Genomic DNA, 20,000 nt, shown 5'->3' on the forward strand with positions numbered 1-20,000 from the left:
CTAAATAATAATTATTATAAATTTCCACAGAGATAAAGATGATAAAAGAAACAAAAGCAAAATTCTTCTGGTGCCTTTAAGAAGTCACTCGCTTTCCAATCGCCTTACCATCATTAGTCTTGGCGTTCACTTCTCCGCCCTTCTCGAGGAGCGTCTCTGCAACAGCATGATGGCCGTTCACGGAAGCAAGGTGTAAGGGAGTCCAACCTGAGGGAGGAAGATGCTTCTGTTAGACGTCTGTTTGTGAGTAATGAACGTGAGAAGGGAAGTGAGGATGACAATGAGAAGGTGAATGTGAGGGAGAATGAGACTAGTTTTAGGAATGAGATTAATAGAGATGATTAGGGTGATAAGGGTAAGGGCTAGGAATAGTATGGATATTTTGAATATTAATAAAATTACAAATTCTTAGAATGTTAAGGAAAATAAGAATTATGAAAAGGTATAGAAACAAGAAGGAAAAGAAAAAAATATATATGTATGATAATGAGAAAGAATATTATAATGAAAATGAATGTTTGATAATTATTTATCAGTAATATATATTTTTTATATATATACAATATATATAATATAGAGAATTATACAGAAATATAGAGTACATGTATAAATTATACATGTGGGGTTTTCTTGCCACATTCGTGCAGTAAATAAAGATGTTCTTTAGCCATTGAAACACGTGGTGTTGTTGAGCGTCTGCTAATTTATTCAGAAAATCATATTGATATAAAACGATTTACACTTCTGTTTCAATGCAGTTAAAATATATAGTCTTCATAATGGAAAAACATACACCTGATAAATGGTGTAACATAAACAAAACATGTCTTTCTTGTAGTAAATAAGCGTAAAATAAAAAACATCAAATATTGGTGGAACATGGGAGACATTACGTATGTCAAAGAAAACAGACCCGCCGTTCGGGGGGACTTAACTAAACTTTTATATTTCTAAATTTATTACTATCATTATTCATCATCACCATTATTATTATCATTGTTATCATAAATAAGTCATTACCATTATCATTAGTTCTATTATCATCATGAAAGTGTTATCATCAATATTATCAGTGATGATTACTTTATCATTAATATTGTTATCATTACCACCATCAACATTATGAAACTTTTCATTATCATCATTATTGTTGTTGCTTTTGTTGCCATTACTTTCTCCATTATCATCATTGTCATTGTCATCACTGACAAAGACCTCGCAACAACACCACCAACAAAAGCATGTAGGAGAAACAAGAACAGGATCACCATCAAATTAACAATAATAAGAAGATGGATGATAACAATTGATAATCTAATAGAAATAGGAGTAATAATAATAGTAATCCTATTGAAATAATAATGATAATATGAATAGCACCATTGATGATGAGGAATGATCATATTTCTTTTAGATAATCATGAAAATAATAATGATAATATCAATGATAATTAAGATGATCATACTTATTATTATCATAATTATTATAACTAATCATTATAACATTTATAGTATAAAGAAATATAGAAAAATCTATTAATTTCTATTTTATAAAATAATCTATGAAAATATTTTATTGAAACAATCATAGAATAAAGAAATAAAAATCAATAAAATTAATGATAAAAGATGAAAAAGATTCCCTTATTAAATTATAACAATAATTGTTATCAATTCCATGAAGACAAAGAAGAGAAAAGAAACAAAAGCAAAATTCTTCTGACGCCTTTAAGAAGTCACTCGCTTTCCAATCGCCTTACCATCCTTATCCTTGGCGTTCACTTCTATCTTCATCCGCCCTTCTCGAGGAGCGTCTCTGCAACAGCAAAAAATGGGGGGAAAAATAGCCGTTCTGGGAAGGGGTGGGGGAAAAACGGGTGCCCCCCAAAAAAATAGTGTAAGGGAGTCCAACCTGAGGGAGGAAGATGCTTGTGTTAGACGTCTGTTTGTGAGTAATGAATGTGAGAAGGGAAGTGAGGATGACAATGCGAAGGTGAATGTGAGTGAGAATGACAGTGAGAAGGTGAATGTGAGGGAGAATGAGACTAGTTTTAGGAATGAGATTAATAGAGATGATTAGGGTGATAAGGGTAAGGGCTAGGAATAGTTTGGATATTTTGAATATTAATAAAATTAATAAGAATAATAAGAATTAATAAATAAAAAAATAAAAATTAATAATAATAATAATAATATTAATAAGAATGTTCATGAAAATAAGAATGATGAAAAGGTATAGAAACAAAAAGGAAAAGAAGAAAAATATGTATGATAATGAGAAAGAATATTATAATGAAAATGAATGTTTGATAATTATTTATCAGTAGTATATATATTTTTTTATCACTATGATAATTATTGTAATCTTTATTGTTTTTATTATTATATTTACAAAGACCATTGCAATAATAACAGTAATCATGATAGCTATAATGATAGCAATGGTAATAAAATGATAAAAAAATATCAATCATAATGATAGAAATATTAGTAAAGATAATTATGAGAATGACATGAATAATAATGATAATGAGGAAGATAAAAATAATAATGAAGATAATAATAATGATAATTCTAATAATAATGATAATTATATAATATTAATAATGATAATAATGATAATGAAAATATTAATGATGATAAAAATAATAACAGCAATGATGATTTCTAAAAATGATAATAACATAAAAATAATCATTATCATTAAAAATAATCATTATCATTAATGATAATTACAATTCATAATAAATTTATAATCATTTATAATCAATATTTAAAATATTCATTATAATAAGAATTATCATCATAATCAATAAATATTACTTCCATCATTACTGTTATTACTATCATTATTCACCTTCCAATCACCATCATTATTATCATTATATCATTATCATTAGTTCCATCATTATCATGAGAGTGTTATCATCAGTATCATAAAATATTTCCTTCCTTAATATTTGTGGGGTTTTCTTGCCACATTCGTGCAGTAAAGATAAATATTATATTAAAGATAAATATTCGTGCAGTAAAGATCAATATAAATAAGTAAAGATAAATATAAGATATTCGTGCAGTAAAGATGTTCTTTAGCCATTGAAACACGTGGTGTTGTTGAGCGTCTGCTAATTTCTTCAGAAAATCATATTGATATAAAATGATTTACACTTCTGTTTCAATGCAGTTAAAATATATAGTCTTCATATTGGAAAAACATACACCTGATAAATGGTGTAACATAAACAAAACATGTCTTTCTTGTAGTAAATAAGCGTAAAATAAAAAACATCAAATATTGGTGGAACATGGGAGACATTACGTATGTCAAACCGACCGAAAACCGTCCGGACCCGCCGTTCGGGGGACTTAACTAAACTTTTATATTTCTAAATTTATTACTATCATTATTCATCATCACCATTATTATTATCATGTTGATCATAAATATGTCATTACCATTAGCATTAGTTCTATTATCATCCATGAAAGAAAAATGTTATCATCAACATTATCAGTGATGATTATTTTATCATTATATTGTTATCATTACCACACAATATACACATCAACATTCTCTTCAATGAAACATCCATTTTCATTATCATCACTATTGTCTTCCCTATTGCTTTTATTGTTATTTGCCATTACTTTCTCCATTATCATCATTGTCTTTGTCATCACTGACAAAGACCTCGCAACAACACCACCAACAAAAGCATGTAGGAGAACAAGAACAGGATCACCATCAAAATAACAATAATGAGAAGAAGAAGGATGATAACAATTGATAATTTAATAGAAATAGTAGTAATAATAATAGTAATCTTCATGAAATAATAATGCTAATATGAATAGCACAATTGATGATGATTATGATTGATGATGAGGATGATCATATTTCTTTTAGATAATCAGGAAAATAATAATGATAATATCAATGATAATTAAGATGATCATACTTAGTATTATCAAAATTGTTATAACTAATTATTATAACATTTATATTATAAAGAAACAGAAAAATTTATTTATTTCTATTTTATAGAATAATCTATGAAAATATTTTATTGAAAAATTCATAGAATAAAGAAATGAATATCAATAAAATTAATGATAAAAGATGAAAAACATTCCATAATCAAATTATAACAATAATTGTTATAAAATTCCACAAAGACAAAGATGAGAAAATAAACAAAAACAAACTTCTTCTGCTTTCTTTTCCCCTTCTCTCTTCTTATCTCTCTGGCGCCTTTAAGAAGTCACTCAACTCGACATTTCCCTCTTCGACTTTCCTTTCCAATCGCCTTACCATCCTTATCCTTGGCGTTCACTTCTCCGCCCTTCTCGAGGAGCATCTCTACAACAGCATCGTGGCCGTCCCAGGAAGCCCAGTGTAAGGGAGTCTCACCTGAGGGAGGAAGATGCTTCTGTTAGACGTCTGTTTGTGAGTAATGAGCGTGAGAAGGGAAGTGAGGATGACAATGCGAAGGTGATTGGGAGTGAGAATGACAATGAGAAGGTGAATCCGAGTGAGAATGAGAGTGAGAATGAGACTAGATTTAGGAATGAGATTAATAGAGATGATTAGGGTGATAAGGATAAGGCCAAGGAATAGTATATTTTGAATATTAATAAAATTGCAAATAATAAGAATGTTTATGAAAATTAAGATTAAGAAAAATATGTATGATAATGAGAAGGAATATTATAAAGGAAATTAATGTTTGAGAATTATAAATCAATGATATATATTTTTTAAATTATTACTATGATAATTATTGTGATTTTTATTGTTTTTATCATTATATCTACGAAGACCATTACAATAATAACAGTAATCATGATAGCTATAATGATAGCAATAGTAATAAAAAAATAAAAAATAAAAATCATAATGATAAAAATATTAGTAAAGATAATGAATAATAATAATTATAATGAGGATAATCATAATAAGGAAAGTAACAATAATAAAGAAGATAATAATAATGATCATTTTAATAATAATGATAATATAATATTAGTAATAATAATAATAATCACAATAATAATGATAATGAAAATATTAATGATGATACAACTAATAAGAGTGAAGATGATAAATATCCTATTCTAAAAAAAAAATGATAACCCCACTAAAAAATAATCATTATTACTAAAAAATAATCATTACTCATTGATAATAATTACAATTTATAATAAAATTTATAACAATCTATAATCAATATTTTAAATATTCAATATATTAAGAAATAATCATCATAATCAATAAATAATTATTTCCATTCTAATGTTTTACTGTTATTACTATCATTATTCACCTTCCAATCACCATCATTATTATCATTATATCATTATCATTAGTTCCATCATTATCATGAGAGTGTTATCATCAGTATCATAAAATATTTCCTTCCTTAATATTTGTGGGGTTTTCTTGCCACATTCGTGCAGTAAAGATAAATATTATATCAAAGATAAATATTCGTGCAGTAAAGATAAATATTATATCAAAGATAAATATTCGTGCAGTAAAGATCAATATTATATCAAAGATAAATATTCGTGCAGTAAAGATAAATATTATATCAAAGATAAATATTCGTGCAGTAAAGATAAATATTATATCAAAGATAAATATTCGTGCAGTAAAGATAAATATTATATCAAAGATAAATATTCGTGCAGTAAAGATAAATATTATATCAAAGATAAATATTCGTGCAGTAAAGATAAATATTATATTAAAGATAAATATTCGTGCAGTAAAGATCAATATAAATAAGTAAAGACAAATATAAGATATTCGTGCAGTAAATAAAGATGTTCTTTAGCCATTGAAACACGTGGTGTTGTTGAGCGTCTGCTAATTTATTCAGAAAATCATATTGATATAAAATGATTTACACTTCTGTTTCAATGCAGTTAAAATATATAGTCTTCATAATGGAAAAAACATACACCTGATAAATGGTGTAACATAAACAAACATGGGGGGGTTTTTTTCTTTTTTTTTTTCTTTTCTAGTAAATAAGCGTTAAATTAAAAAACATCAAATATTGGTGGAACATGGGAGATATTACGTATGTCAATAGAAAACGGAACACCGCCGTTCGGGGGGACTTCAAACCGAAACTTTTATATTTCTAAATTTATTACTATCATTATTCATTCATCACCATTATCATTATCATTGTTATCATATATATGTCATTACCATTATCATTAGTTCTATTCTATCATCATGAAAGTGTTATCATCAACATTATACAGGTTGATGATTACTTTATTCATTAATATTGTTATCATTACCACCATTACATTATGAAACTTTTCATTATTCGCGTCATTATTGTTGTTGCTTTTGTTGCCATTACTTTTCCATATCATCATTGTCTTTGTCATCACTGACAAAGACCTCGCAACAACAACACCAACCAAAAGCATGTAGGAGAGACAAGAACAGGATCCACCATCAACTAATAACAATAATGAGAGAAGAAGGATGATAACAATTGATAATTTAGTAGAAATGGGAGTGACAATGGATACTTATAAGTAATGAAATAATAATGATAATATGATTCTCATAGGACTTTCATTGATGATGATTATGCGCATTAATGATGAAGGATGATCATATTTCTTTTGAATATTGATGAAATAATTAATATTATCATTAATTAATTGAAACATCTCAGCTATACTTATTATTTCAGAATTGTTATATGAACTAATTATTATAACATTTATTCATTATAGTAGAAACAGAAATAATTTATTTATTTCTATTTTATAGAATAATCTATGAAAATATTTTATTGAAAAATTCAATAGAATAAAGAAATAAATATCAATAAAAATTAATGATAAAGATGAAAAAGATTCCCTTATTAAATTATAACAAATAATTGTTGATAAATTCCATACAGACAAAAGAAGAGAAAGGAAACAAAAGCAAAATTTCTTCTGGCGCTTTAAGAAGTCACTCGCTTTCCAATCTGCCTTACCATCCTTAGCCTTGGCGTTCTACTTCTCCGCCCTTCTCGGAGGAGCGTCTCTGCCAAACAGCATGATGGCGCGTCACGGGATAGCAAGGTGTAAGGGAGTCAATCTGAGGGAGGAAGATGCTTGTGTTACGACGTCTGTTTGTGAGTAATGAGCACGTGAGAAGGGAAGTGAGGGATGACAATGCCGAAGGTCGAATGCGCAAACCTCTAATTGAGAATTGGACAATTAGAAGGTGGAATGTGAGTGAGTAATGACAAGTGAGAAGCTGAATGTGAGTGAGAATGACAATAAGGTGAATATGAGTGAGAATAAAAATGAAAAGGTGGAAAAGTGAGTGTGGAATGAGAGTTAAAAGGTGAATATGAGTGGGACGAATGTACAGTGAGGTTGAATGTGAGTGAGAATGACAGTGAGAAGGTGAATATGTGTGAGAGTGACAGTGAAAAGGTGAATGAGTGAGAAGAAATGACAATGATAAGGGGGAATCGTGAGAGAGAAGAACAGTGAGAAAGAGAATGGAAGTGAGAATGACAATGAGAAGGTGAATGTGAGTGAGAATGACAGGGAGAAGGTGAATATAAGTGAGAATGACAATGAGAAGCTGAATGTGAGTGAGAATGACAATAAGGTGAATATGAGTGAGAATGAAAATGAAAAAGTAAAAGTGAGTCGGTGGTGAATGAGAGTTTATATAAAAAGTGATATGAGTGAGAATGACATGTGGGGTAGTGAGGTGAATGTGAGTGAGAATGACAGTGAGAAGGGTGAATATGTGTGAGTGACTGTGATAAGTGAGAAGGTGAATGAGTGAGAATGACAATGATGAGGGGAATTTGATGTGAGAAGAGTGAGAATGACAGTGAGGAAAAGGAGAAAGTGAATGTGAATGAGAATGACAATCAGAAAGGAAGGTGAATGTGAGTGAGAATGACAGTGAGCTGGAAATGAATGTGAGTGAGAATGAAAATAAGGTGAAAGTGAGTGAGAATGAATATGAGAAAGTGAATATGAGTGAGAAAGAAAATGACAGTCAGAGTTCAGAGTTGAATATGAGTGAGAATGACAGTCAGAAGTTGAATGTGAGTGAAAATGATAACGATAAGGTGAATGTGAGTGAGAATAACAATGAGAAGGTGGATGTGAGGTGAGAATGAAAAAATGAGAAGGTAGCGCGTGATGTGAGTGAGAATGACAATCGCAAGAGAAGGTGAATGTGAGTGAGAATGACAGTGAGCTGAATGTAAGTGAGAATAAAAATAAGGTGAAAGTGAGTGAGAATGAATGTGAGAAAGTGAATATGAGTGAGTGGACTGACAGTGAAACAGTTGAAAAGCTGAATGTGAGTGATAATGAAAATGATAAGGTGAATGTGAGTGAGAATAAAAATGAGAAGGTGGATGTGAGTGGAATGAGAATGACAATGAGAAGGTGAATGTGAGTGAGAATGACAGTGAGAGGGAGGTTGTGAATGTGAATAAGAATGCAGTGGGGAAAGAAAGTGAATGTGAATAAGAATGACAGTGAGAAGGTGAATGTGAGTGAGCATGACAATGAGGTGAATGTGAGTGAGAATGACATTGAGAAGATGAATATGACTGAGAATGAAAATAAGGTAATTATGAGTGAGAATGACAATGAGAAGGTGAATGTGAGTGAGAATGACAATGAGAAGGTGAATGTGAGTGAGAATGAAAGTATAGAAGGTGAATATGAGTGAAAATGAGAAGTTGAATGTGAGTCAGAATGAAAATGAGAAGGTGAATGTCAGATTGTTGTGAATGACAATGAGAAGATGAATGTGAGTGAGAATGATAGTGTAAAGGTGAATGTGAGTGAGAATGACAATGAGAAGGTGAATGTGAGTTACAATGACAATGAGAAGGTGAATGTGAGTGAGGATACAATGAGAAGGTGAATGTAAGAGAGAATGACAATGAGAAGGTAAATAAGTTAGAATGACAATTTTTTGAGAAGGTGAATGGCCGTTAAAGGAAGCACAGTGTAAGGGGAGTTTCATCTGAGGGAGGAAGATGTTTTTCTGCTTCTGTTAGACGTTTGTTTGTGAGTAATGAGTGTGAGAAGGGAAGTGAGGATGACAATGCGAAGGTGAATGTGAGTGAGAATGACAGTAAGAAGGTGAATGCGAGTGGAGAAAATGACAATGAGAAGGTGAATGTCAGTGAGAATGACAATGAGAAGGTGATTGTGAGGGAGAATGAGACTAGTTTTAGGAATGAGATTAATAGAGAGGATTAGGGTGATAAGGGTAAGGGCTAGGAATAGTAGGATATTTTGAATATTAATAAATTGCAAATACTAAGAATGTTAATGAAAATAAGAATTATGAAAAGGTATAGAAACAATGAGATAATGAGAAAGAATATTATAATGAAAATGAATGTTTGATAATCATTTATCAATAATATATAAATATTTTTTTTATTACTATGATAATTATTGTAATTTTTATTGTTTTTATTATTATATTTACGAACACCATTGCAATAATAACAGTAATCATGATAGCTATAATGATAGCAATGGTAATAAAATGATAAAAAATATCAATCATAATGATAGAAATATTAGTGAAGATAATTATGACAATAACATGAATAATAATGATAATGAGGAAGATAGAAATAATAAAGAAGATAATAATAATGATAATTCTTATAATAATGATAATTATATAATATTCATAATGATAATAATGATAATGAAAATATTAATGATGATAAAAATAATAACAGCAATGATGATTTCTAAAAATGATAATAACATAAAAATAATCATATCATTAAAAATAATCATTATCATTAATGATAATTATAATTCATAATAAATTTATAATCATTTATAATCAATATTTAAAATATTCATTATAATAAGAATTATCATCATAATCAATAAATATTATTTCCATCATTACTGTTATTACTATCATTATTCACCTTCCAATCACCATCATTATTATCATTATATCATTATCATTAGTTCCATCATTATCATGAGAGTGTTATCATCAGTATCATAAAATATTTCCTTCCTTAATATTTGTGGGGTTTTCTTGCCACATTCGTGCAGTAAAGATAAATATTATATTAAAGATAAATATTCGTGCAGTAAAGATAAATATTATATTAAAGATAAATATTCGTGCAGTAAAGATAAATATAAATAAGTAAAGACAAATATAAGATATTCGTGCAGTAAATAAAGATGTTCTTTAGCCATTGAAACACGTGGTGTTGTTGAGCGTCTGCTAATTTATTCAGAAAATCATATTGATAAAAAACGATTTAGACTTCTGTTTCAATGCAGTTAAAATATATAGTCTTCATAATGGAAAAAAACATACACCTGATAAATGGTGTAACATAAACAAAACATGTCTTTCTTGTAGTAAATAAGCGTAAAATAAAAAACATCAAATATTGGTGGAACATGGGAGACATTACGTATGTCAAAGAAAACGGACTCGCCGTTAGGGGGGACTTAACTAAACTTATATTTCTAAATTTATTACTATCATTATTCATCATCACCATTATTATTATCATTGTTATCATAAATATGTCATTACCATTATCAATAGTTCTATTATCATCATGAAAGTGTTATCATCAACATTATCAGTGATGATTACTTTATCATTAATATTGTTATCATTACCACCATCAACATTATGAAACTTTTCATTATCATCATTATTGTTGTTGCTTTTGTTACCATTACTTTCTCCATTATCATCATTGTCTTTGTCATCACTGACAAAGACCTCGCAACAACACCACCAACAAAAGCATGTAGGAGAACAAGAACAGGATCACCATCAAAATAACAATAATGAGAAGAAGGATGATAACAATTGATAATTTAGTAGAAATGGGAGTAACAATGATATTTATAGTAATGAAATAATAATGATAATATGAATAGCACCATTGATGATGATTATGATTGATGATGAGGATGATCATATTTCTTTCAGATAATCATGAAAATAATAATGATGATATCAATAATAATTGAAATAATCATACTTATTATCATAATTGTTATAACTAATCATTATAAGTATAATATTTATAGTACAAAGAAATATATAAAATTTATTTATTTTTCTTTTATTGACTCTATTACAGAAATATTTTATAGAAAAGTTTGTAGAATAAAGAAATAAATATAAAGAATGAATAAATAAAATTACTGATAAATGATGATAAAGGTTCCGTTATTAAATTATAACAATAATTGTTATAAATTCCCACAAAGACAAAGATGAGAAAACAAACAAAAGCAAAATTCTTCTGGCGCCTTTAAGAAGTCACTCGCTTTCCAATCGCCTTACCATCCTTATCCTTGGCGTTCACTTCTCCGCCCTTCTCGAGGAGCGTCTCTGCAACAGCATGATAGCCGTTCTGGGAAGCCCAGTGTAAGGGAGTCCCACCTGAGGGAGGAAGATGCTTGTGTTAGACGTCTGTTTGTGAGTAATGAGCGTGAGAAGGGAAGTGAGGATGACAATGCGAAGGTGAATGTGAGTGAGAATGACAGTAAGAAGGTGAATGCGAGTGAAAATGACAATGAGAAGGTGAATGTCAGTGAGAATAACAATCAGAAGGTGATTGTGAGGGAGAATGAGACTAGTTTTAGGAATGAGATTAATAGAGATGATTAGGGTGATAAAGATAAGGGCTAGGAATAGTATGAATATTTTGAATATTAATAAAATTGCAAATACTAAGAATGTTAATGAAAATAAGAATTATGAAAAGGTATAGAAACAATGAGATAATGAGAAAGAATATTATAATGAAAATGAATGTTTGTTAATCATTTATCAATAATATATAAATATTTTTTTATTACTATGATAATTATTGTAATTTTTATTGTTTTTATTATCATATTTACGAACACCATTGCAATAATAACAGTAATCATGATAGCTATAATGATAGCAATGGTAATAAAATGATAAAAAATATCAATCATAATGATAGAAATATTAGTGAAGATAATTATGACAATAACATGAATAATAATGATAATGAGGAGGATAAAAATAATAATGAAGATAATAATAATGATAATTCTAATAATAATGATAATTATATAATATTAATAATGATAATAATGATAATGAAAATGTTAATGATGATAAAAATAATAACAGCAATGATGATTTCTAAAAATGATAATAACATAAGAATAATCATTATCATTAAAAATAATCATTATCATTAATGATAATTACAATTCATAATAAATTTATAATCATTTATAATCAATATTTAAAATATTCATTATAATAAGAATTATCATCATAATCAATAAATATTATTTCCATCATTACTGTTATTACTATCATTATTCACCTTCCAATCACCATCATTATTATCATTATATCATTATCATTAGTTCCATCATTATCATGAGAGTGTTATCATCAGTATCATAAAATATTTCCTTCCTTAATATTTGTGGGGTTTTCTTGCCACATTCGTGCAGTAAAGATAAATATTATATCAAAGATAAATATTCGTGCAGTAAAGATCAATATAAATAAGTAAAGATAAATATAAGATATTCGTGCAGTAAATAAAGATGTTCTTTAGCCATTGAAACACGTGGTGGTGTTGAGCGTCTGCTAAATTATTCAAAAAATCATATTGATATTAGTAGAAATGGGAGTAAGAGTACCAATTTAATTTAATTTAGTAGAAATGGGAGTAATAGTAACAATGATAGTTATAGTAATGAAATAATAATGATAATATGAATAGCACCATTGATGATGATTATGATTGATGATCAGGATGATCATATTTCTTGTAGATAATCAGGAAAATGATAATGACAATGTCAGTAATAATTAAGATGATCATACTTATTATTATCATAATTATCATAACTAATCATTATAACATTTATAGTATAAAAAAATATAGAAAAATCTATTTTTTTCTTAGTTATAAAATAATCTATGAAAATATTTTATTGAAAAATTTATAGAATAAAGAAATAAATATCAATAAAATTAATGATAAAAGATGATAAAGATTCCCTTATTAAATTATAACAATAATTGTTATAAAATTCCATAAAGACAAAGATTAGAAAAGAAACAAAAGCAAAATTCTTCTGGTGCCTTTAAGAAGTCACTCGCTTTCCAATCGCCTTACCAGTCAAAGTCTTGGCGTTCACTTCTCCGCCCTTCTCGAGGAGCGTCTCTGCAACAGCATCATGGCCGTTGCGGGAAGCCCAGTGTAAGGGAGACCAACCTGAGGGAGGAAGATGCTTGTGTTAGACGTCTGTGTTAGACGTCTGCTTGTGTTAGACAATGTGAAGGTGAATGTGAGTGATAATGACAGTGAGAAGGTGAAAGTGAGTGAGAACGACAATGAGAAGGTGAATGAGTTAGAATGACAATGAGAAGGTGAATGTGAGTGAGAATGACAATAAGAAGGTGAATGTGAGTGAGAATGACAATGAGAAGGTGAATGAGTTAGAATGACAATGAGAAGGTGAATGTGAGTGAGAATGACAATGAGAAGGTGAATGAGTTAGAATGAAAATGAGAAGGTGAATGTGAGTGAGAATGACAATGAGAAGGTGAATGAGTGAGAATGACAATGAGAAGGTGAATGTGAGTGAGACTGAAAAAGAGAAGGTGAATGTGAGTGAGAATGACAATGAGAGGATGAATGTGAGTGAGAATGACAATGAGAAGGTGAATGTGAGTGAGGATGAAAATGAAAAGGTGAATGAGTGAAAATGACAATGAGAAGGTGAATGTGAGTGAGAATGACAATGAGAAGATGAATGTGAGTGAGAATGACAATGAGAAGGTGAATGTGAGTGAGAATGACAATGAGAAGGTGAATGAGTTAGAATGAAAATGAGAAGGTGAATGTGAGTGAGAATGACAGTGAGAAGGAGAATGTGAGTGAGAATGACAATGAGAAGGTGAATGTGAGTGAGAATGACAATGAGAAGGTGAATGAGTTAGAATGAAAATGAGAAGGTGAATGTGAGTGAGAATGACAATGAGAAGGTGAATGTGAGTGAGAATGACAATGAGAAGGTGAATGTGAGTGAGAATGACAATGAGAAGGTGAATGTGAGTGAGAATGACAATGAAAAGGTGAATGTGAGTGAGAATGACAATGAGAAGGTGAATGTAAGTGAGAATGACAATGAGAAGGTGAATGTGAGTGAGAATGACAATGAGAAGGTGAATGAGCTAGAATGACAATGAGAAGGTGAATGTGAGTGAAAATGACAATGAGAAGGTGAATGTGAGTGAGAAGGTGAATGTGAGTGAGAATGACAATGAGAAGGTGAATGAATGATAATGACAATGAGAAGGTGAATGTGAGTGAGAATGACAATGAGAAGGTGAATGTGAGTGAGAATGACAATGAGATGGTGAATGTGAGTGAGACTGAAAATGAGAAGGTGAATGTGAGTGAGAATGACAATGAGATGGTGAATGTGAGTGAGACTGAAAATGAGAAGGTGAATGTGAGTGAGAATGACAATGAGAAGGTGAATGTAAGTGAGAATGACATTGAGAAGGAGAATGTGAATGAGAAGGACAATGACAAGATGAATATGAGTGAGAATGACAATGATAAGGTGAATGAGTTAGAATGACAATGAAAAGGTGAATGTTAGAGAGAATAACAATGAGAAGGTGAATGTTAATGAGATATAATGAAAATGATAAGGTGAATGTGAGTGAGAATAACAATGAGAAGGTGAATGTGAATGAGAATGACTATGAGAAAGTGAAAGTGAGTGAGAATGATAATGAGAAGGTAAATGTGAGTGAGAATGAAAATGAGAAGGTGAATGAGTGAGAATGACAATGAGAAGGTGAATGTGAGTGAGACTGAAAACGAGAAGGTTAATGTGAGTAAGAATGACAATGAGATGGTGAATGAGAGTGAGACTGAAAATAAGAAGGTGAATGTGAGTGAGAATGACAATAAGAAGGTAAATGTGAGTGAGAATGACAATGAGAAGAAGAATGTGAGTGAGACTGAAAATGAGAAGTTGAATGTGAGTGAGAATGACAATGAGAAGGTGAATGTGAGTGAGAGTGAGAGTGAGAATGAAATTGGGAAGGTGAATGTGATTAATAATGAGATGGTGAATGTAAATGAGTGAGAATGATAATGAGAAGGTGAATGTGAATTAGAATGACATAAGATGGTGAATTCGAGTGAGAATGTCAATGAGAAGGTGAATGAGTTAGTATGACAATGAGAAGGTGAATATGAGAGAGAATGACAATGGGAAGGTGAATGTGAGTGAGAATGACAATGAGAGGGTGAATGTGAGTGAGAATGACAATGAGAAGGTGAATGTCAGTGAGAATGACAATGTGAATGTGAATGAGAATGACACTGAGAAGGTTAATGTGAGTGAGAATGACAATGAAAAGGTGAATGTGAGTGAGAATGACACTGAGAAGGTGAATGTGAGTGAAAATGACAATGAGAAGGTGAATGTGAGTGAGAATGACAATGAGAAGATGAATGCTAGTGAGAATGGCAATTAGAAGATGAATGTGAGTGAGAATGACAATGAGAAGGTGAATATGAGTGAAAATGACAATGAGATGGTGAAGGTAAGTGAGACTGAAAATGAGGTGAATGTGAGTGAGAATGACAATGAGAAGGTGAATGTGAGTGAGAATGACAAGGAGATGGTGAATGTGAGTGATACTGAAAATGAGAAGGTGAATGTGAGTGAGAAGGACAATGAAAGGGTGAATGTGAGTGAGACTGAAAATGAGAAGGCGAATGTGAATGAGAATGACAATGAGATGGTGAATGTGAGTGAGACTGAAAACGAGAAGGTGAATGTGAGTAAGAATGACAATGAGATGGTGAATGTGAGTGAGACTGATAATAAGAAGGTGAATGTGAGTGAGAATGACAATAAGAAGGTGAATGTGAGTGAGAATGACAATGAGAAGGTGAATGTGAGTGAGAATGACAATAAGAAGGTAAATGTGACTGAGAATGACAATGAGAAGGTGAATGTGAGTGAGAGTGAGAGTGAGAATGAAAATGAGAAGGTGAATGAGTGAAAATGACAATGAGAAGGTGAATGAGTGAGAATGACAATGAGAAGGTGAATGAGTGAGAATGACAATGAGAAGGTGAATGAGTGAAAATGACAATGAGAAGGTGAATGAGTGAAAATGACAATGAGAAGGTGAATGAGTTAGAATGACAATGAGAAGGTGCATGACTTAGAATGACAATGAGAAGGTGAATGAGTTAGAATGACAATGAGAAGGTGAATGTAAGTGACAATGACAATGAGAAGGTGAATGTGATTGAGAATGAAGATGATAAGGTGAATGTGAGTGAGAATGAGACTAATTTTCAGAATGTGATTAATAAAGATGATTAGGATGATGATAAGGACGAGGAATAGTATGAATATTATGAATATCAATATTAAGGCAAATGATAAAATAATTCTAATGAAAATAAAATAAAAAAAATATGAAAAGGCATAGAAATGAAAAGGAAAAGAAAAAATACGTATGATAATGATAAGGTAAATTATAACAGAAATGAATGTTCGAAAATTATTTATCAATAATATGATTTTGTTTTGTGTTATTACTATAATAATCCTTGCAATTGTTCAGCTATCATTGTATATGTGAAGACTATTATAAAAAAAAAAATAATAAAGATAGGCATAATAATAACAATGGAAAAATAATAACAATAATAATGATAGTAATAACAATAAAAACAATAATAACAATAATATGAATAATATTGATGATAACAATAATGGTAATTATAACAATAACTTTAATGATAATAATGAAGGTAATAAAAATGATACCTTTAATAATAGTAATGAAATTAATATTGGTGGTAATAACAATAATATTGATAATGAAAATAGTTTTTAAAAATAATAACAACAATAATGACAATTAATGAGAATAAAGAGAATAATTATTATCTATAGTAATTATAATTTATAATGTATTAATAATCATTCATAACACATATCTAAAATATTGGTAATAATTTTACTCATCATCAGTATCATAAAGTATATTTACTACTGTTACTATTATCACTATCATTATTGACCTTCCAATCACCATCATTATAATTATATCATTACCATTATCATTAGTTCTATTATCATCATGAAAGTGTTATCGTCAACATTTTCACTGATGATTATTTTATCATTAAAATTGTTATCATTACCACCATCAACTTTATGAAACTTTTCATCATCATCATTATTGTTGTTGCTTTTGTTGCCATTACTTTCTCCATTATCATCATTGTCTTTGTCATCACTGACAAAGACCTCGCAACAACACCACCAACAAAGGCATGTAGAAGAACAAGAACAGGATCACCATCAAAATAACAATAATGAGAAGAAGAAGGATGATAACAATTGATAATTTAGTAGAAATGGGAGTAACAATAATAGTTATAGTAATGAAATAATAATGATAATATGAATAGGACCATTGATGATGATTATGATTGATGATGAGGATGATCATATTTCTTGTAGATAAACATGAAAATAATAATGATAATATCAATAATAATTAAGATGATCATACTTATTATTATCAGAATTGTTGTAACTAATCATTATAACATTTATAGTATAAAGAAATATAGAAAAATCTATTTTTTTCTTAGTTATAAAATAATCTATGAAAATATTTTATTGAAAAATTAATAGAATAAAGAAATAAATATCAATAAAATTAATGATAAAAGATGAAAAAGATTCCCTTATTAAATTATAACAATAATTGTTATAAAATTCCACAAAGACAAAGAGGAGAAAAGAAACAAAAGCAAAATTCTTCTGGTGCCTTTAAGAAGTCACTCACTTTCCAATCGCCTTACCATTATAAGCCTTGGCGTTCACTTCTCCGCCCTTCTCGAGGAGCGTCTCAGCAACAGCATGATGGCCGTTCTGTGAAGCCAAGTGTAAGGGAGTCCAAGCTGAGGGAGGAAGATGCTTGTGTTAGACGTCTGTTTGTGAGTAATGAGCGTGAGAAGGGAAGTGAGGATGACAATGCAAAGGTGAATGTGAGTGAGAATAAAAATAAGAAGGTGAATGAGTGAGAATGACAATGAGAAGGTGAATGTGAGTGAGAATGAAAATAAGAAGGTGAATGAGTGAGAATGACAATGAGATGGTGAATGTGAGTGAGAATGACAATGAGAAGGTGAATGTGAGTGAAAATGAATATGAGAAGGTGATTGTAAGTGAGGATGACAATGAGAAGGTGAATGTGAGTGAGAATGACAATGAGAAGGTGAATGTGAGGATGGCAGTGGAAGGTTGAAGTGAGTGAGAATGACAATGAGAAGGTGAATGTGAGTGAGAATGACAGTGAGAAGGTGAATGTGAGTGAGAATGACAATGAGAAGGTGAATGTGAGTGAGAATAACAATGAGAAGGTGAATGTGAGTGAGAATGACAATGAGAAGGTGAATGTGAGTGGGAATGACAGTGAGAAGGTTAATGTGAGTGAGAATGACAATGAGAAGGTGAATGTGAGGATGGCAGTGAAAGGTGAAAGTGAGTGAGAATGACAATGAGAAGGTGAATGTGAGTGAGAATGACAATGAGAAGGTGAATGTGAGTGAAAATGAAAATGAGAAGGTGAATGTGAGTGAGAATGACAATGAGAAGGTGAATGTGAATGAGAATGACAGTGAGAAGGTGAATGTGAGTGAGAATGACAATGAGAAGGTGAATGTGAGTGAGAATGACAATGAGAAGGTGAATGTGAGTGAGAATGACAATGAGAAAGTGAATGTGAATGAGAATGACAGTGAGATAATGATCATAATAATATTAGTAATGGAAATCATAATGATGATGTCAATGATGTTGATAATAATAATTTATAAAAATAACAACAACAATGAATGGCAATGAATATTATCATTATAGCTAGAAAGGTAAGCATTATAAAATTATTATGAGAGAATTAATAGATGACTTACAATAGAAAGATATAGTGACAAATGGAAGGGAGATATATGTGGACAAGAATTAACATGATAATGACAATGTTAATGATACTTGGAATGAGTGTGTAAGTAAATGATAATGATCAAAATGACACATATAATGTCAATGTAAAGGAATATTAATCAGTGATATTAATAGTGAGAGATTTAAAATGAGAATCCAAAATATCATGAATGGAAAGTGAAAATGACAATGATATGAATAAAGAAAGTGATCACATTGTCTGTTACAAAAATATAAAGTTATTATTATAATGAGAATAAGTATTAGCAAGATATGAAATATAAGACGAAATGAGGTCAATAATGAGAATGAAAAAGATATAATGGATTATAAGACAAGGAATGAAAATACCAAAGATATTATTTCCTGAAAGATATAAGAATTATTTGGAAAGTGGTTACAAGGATGAATAGAACTAGAACAAGAAAAACAATTCACAGAGTGGAAAGAGATTGGGAACAACACTTATGATGAGAATGAGAAGAAAAAGGAGTGACAAGGCTACTCAATATTCTTAGGAATGAGAATGAAAAAAATATTAGTGAGAATGATAAAGAGAATAGGAAGGGGAAAGATAATGAAAATTATTGATATAAAGATAATGAATAAAGATGAGACTTGGATAGATAATTTAAATAATAATGCATCATCTTCGTGTCCTTTGGAAAGGCATTACTCGGCAGCTGCCTCTAGAATACCCAACACTCTCTCTTCTCCTTTGAACCAAAGATGAAGGCTATACTATATCTGCTGGCTTAATATTGACTCAAGACCCAAGAGCATTGGCGCCTCTGTGGCTAGAGAAAAACCTCTTGCCCTTAATTGACCTTTTCTAAGGGCACTGGGCGACCCCTTTGGCTCCAAGTATGAGGACTGAATCAACAAATAAATGACAATTATTTGATAAT

General features: G+C 30.1%; 1 protein-coding gene across 1 annotated transcript in view; it reads left to right on the forward strand.

The window, feature by feature from the left end:
• LOC122246354 (uncharacterized) overlaps positions 1 to 20,000 on the forward strand; it is a 1,434,769-nt gene that overhangs the window by 171,445 nt on the left and 1,243,324 nt on the right. The window lies entirely within an intron of this gene.

This window comes from Penaeus japonicus, unplaced genomic scaffold (genome assembly GCF_977035675.1).
Source record: "Penaeus japonicus unplaced genomic scaffold, GWHDUDI00000001_assembly GWHDUDI00000043, whole genome shotgun sequence".
NCBI classification, from domain to species: domain Eukaryota; kingdom Metazoa; phylum Arthropoda; class Malacostraca; order Decapoda; family Penaeidae; genus Penaeus; species Penaeus japonicus.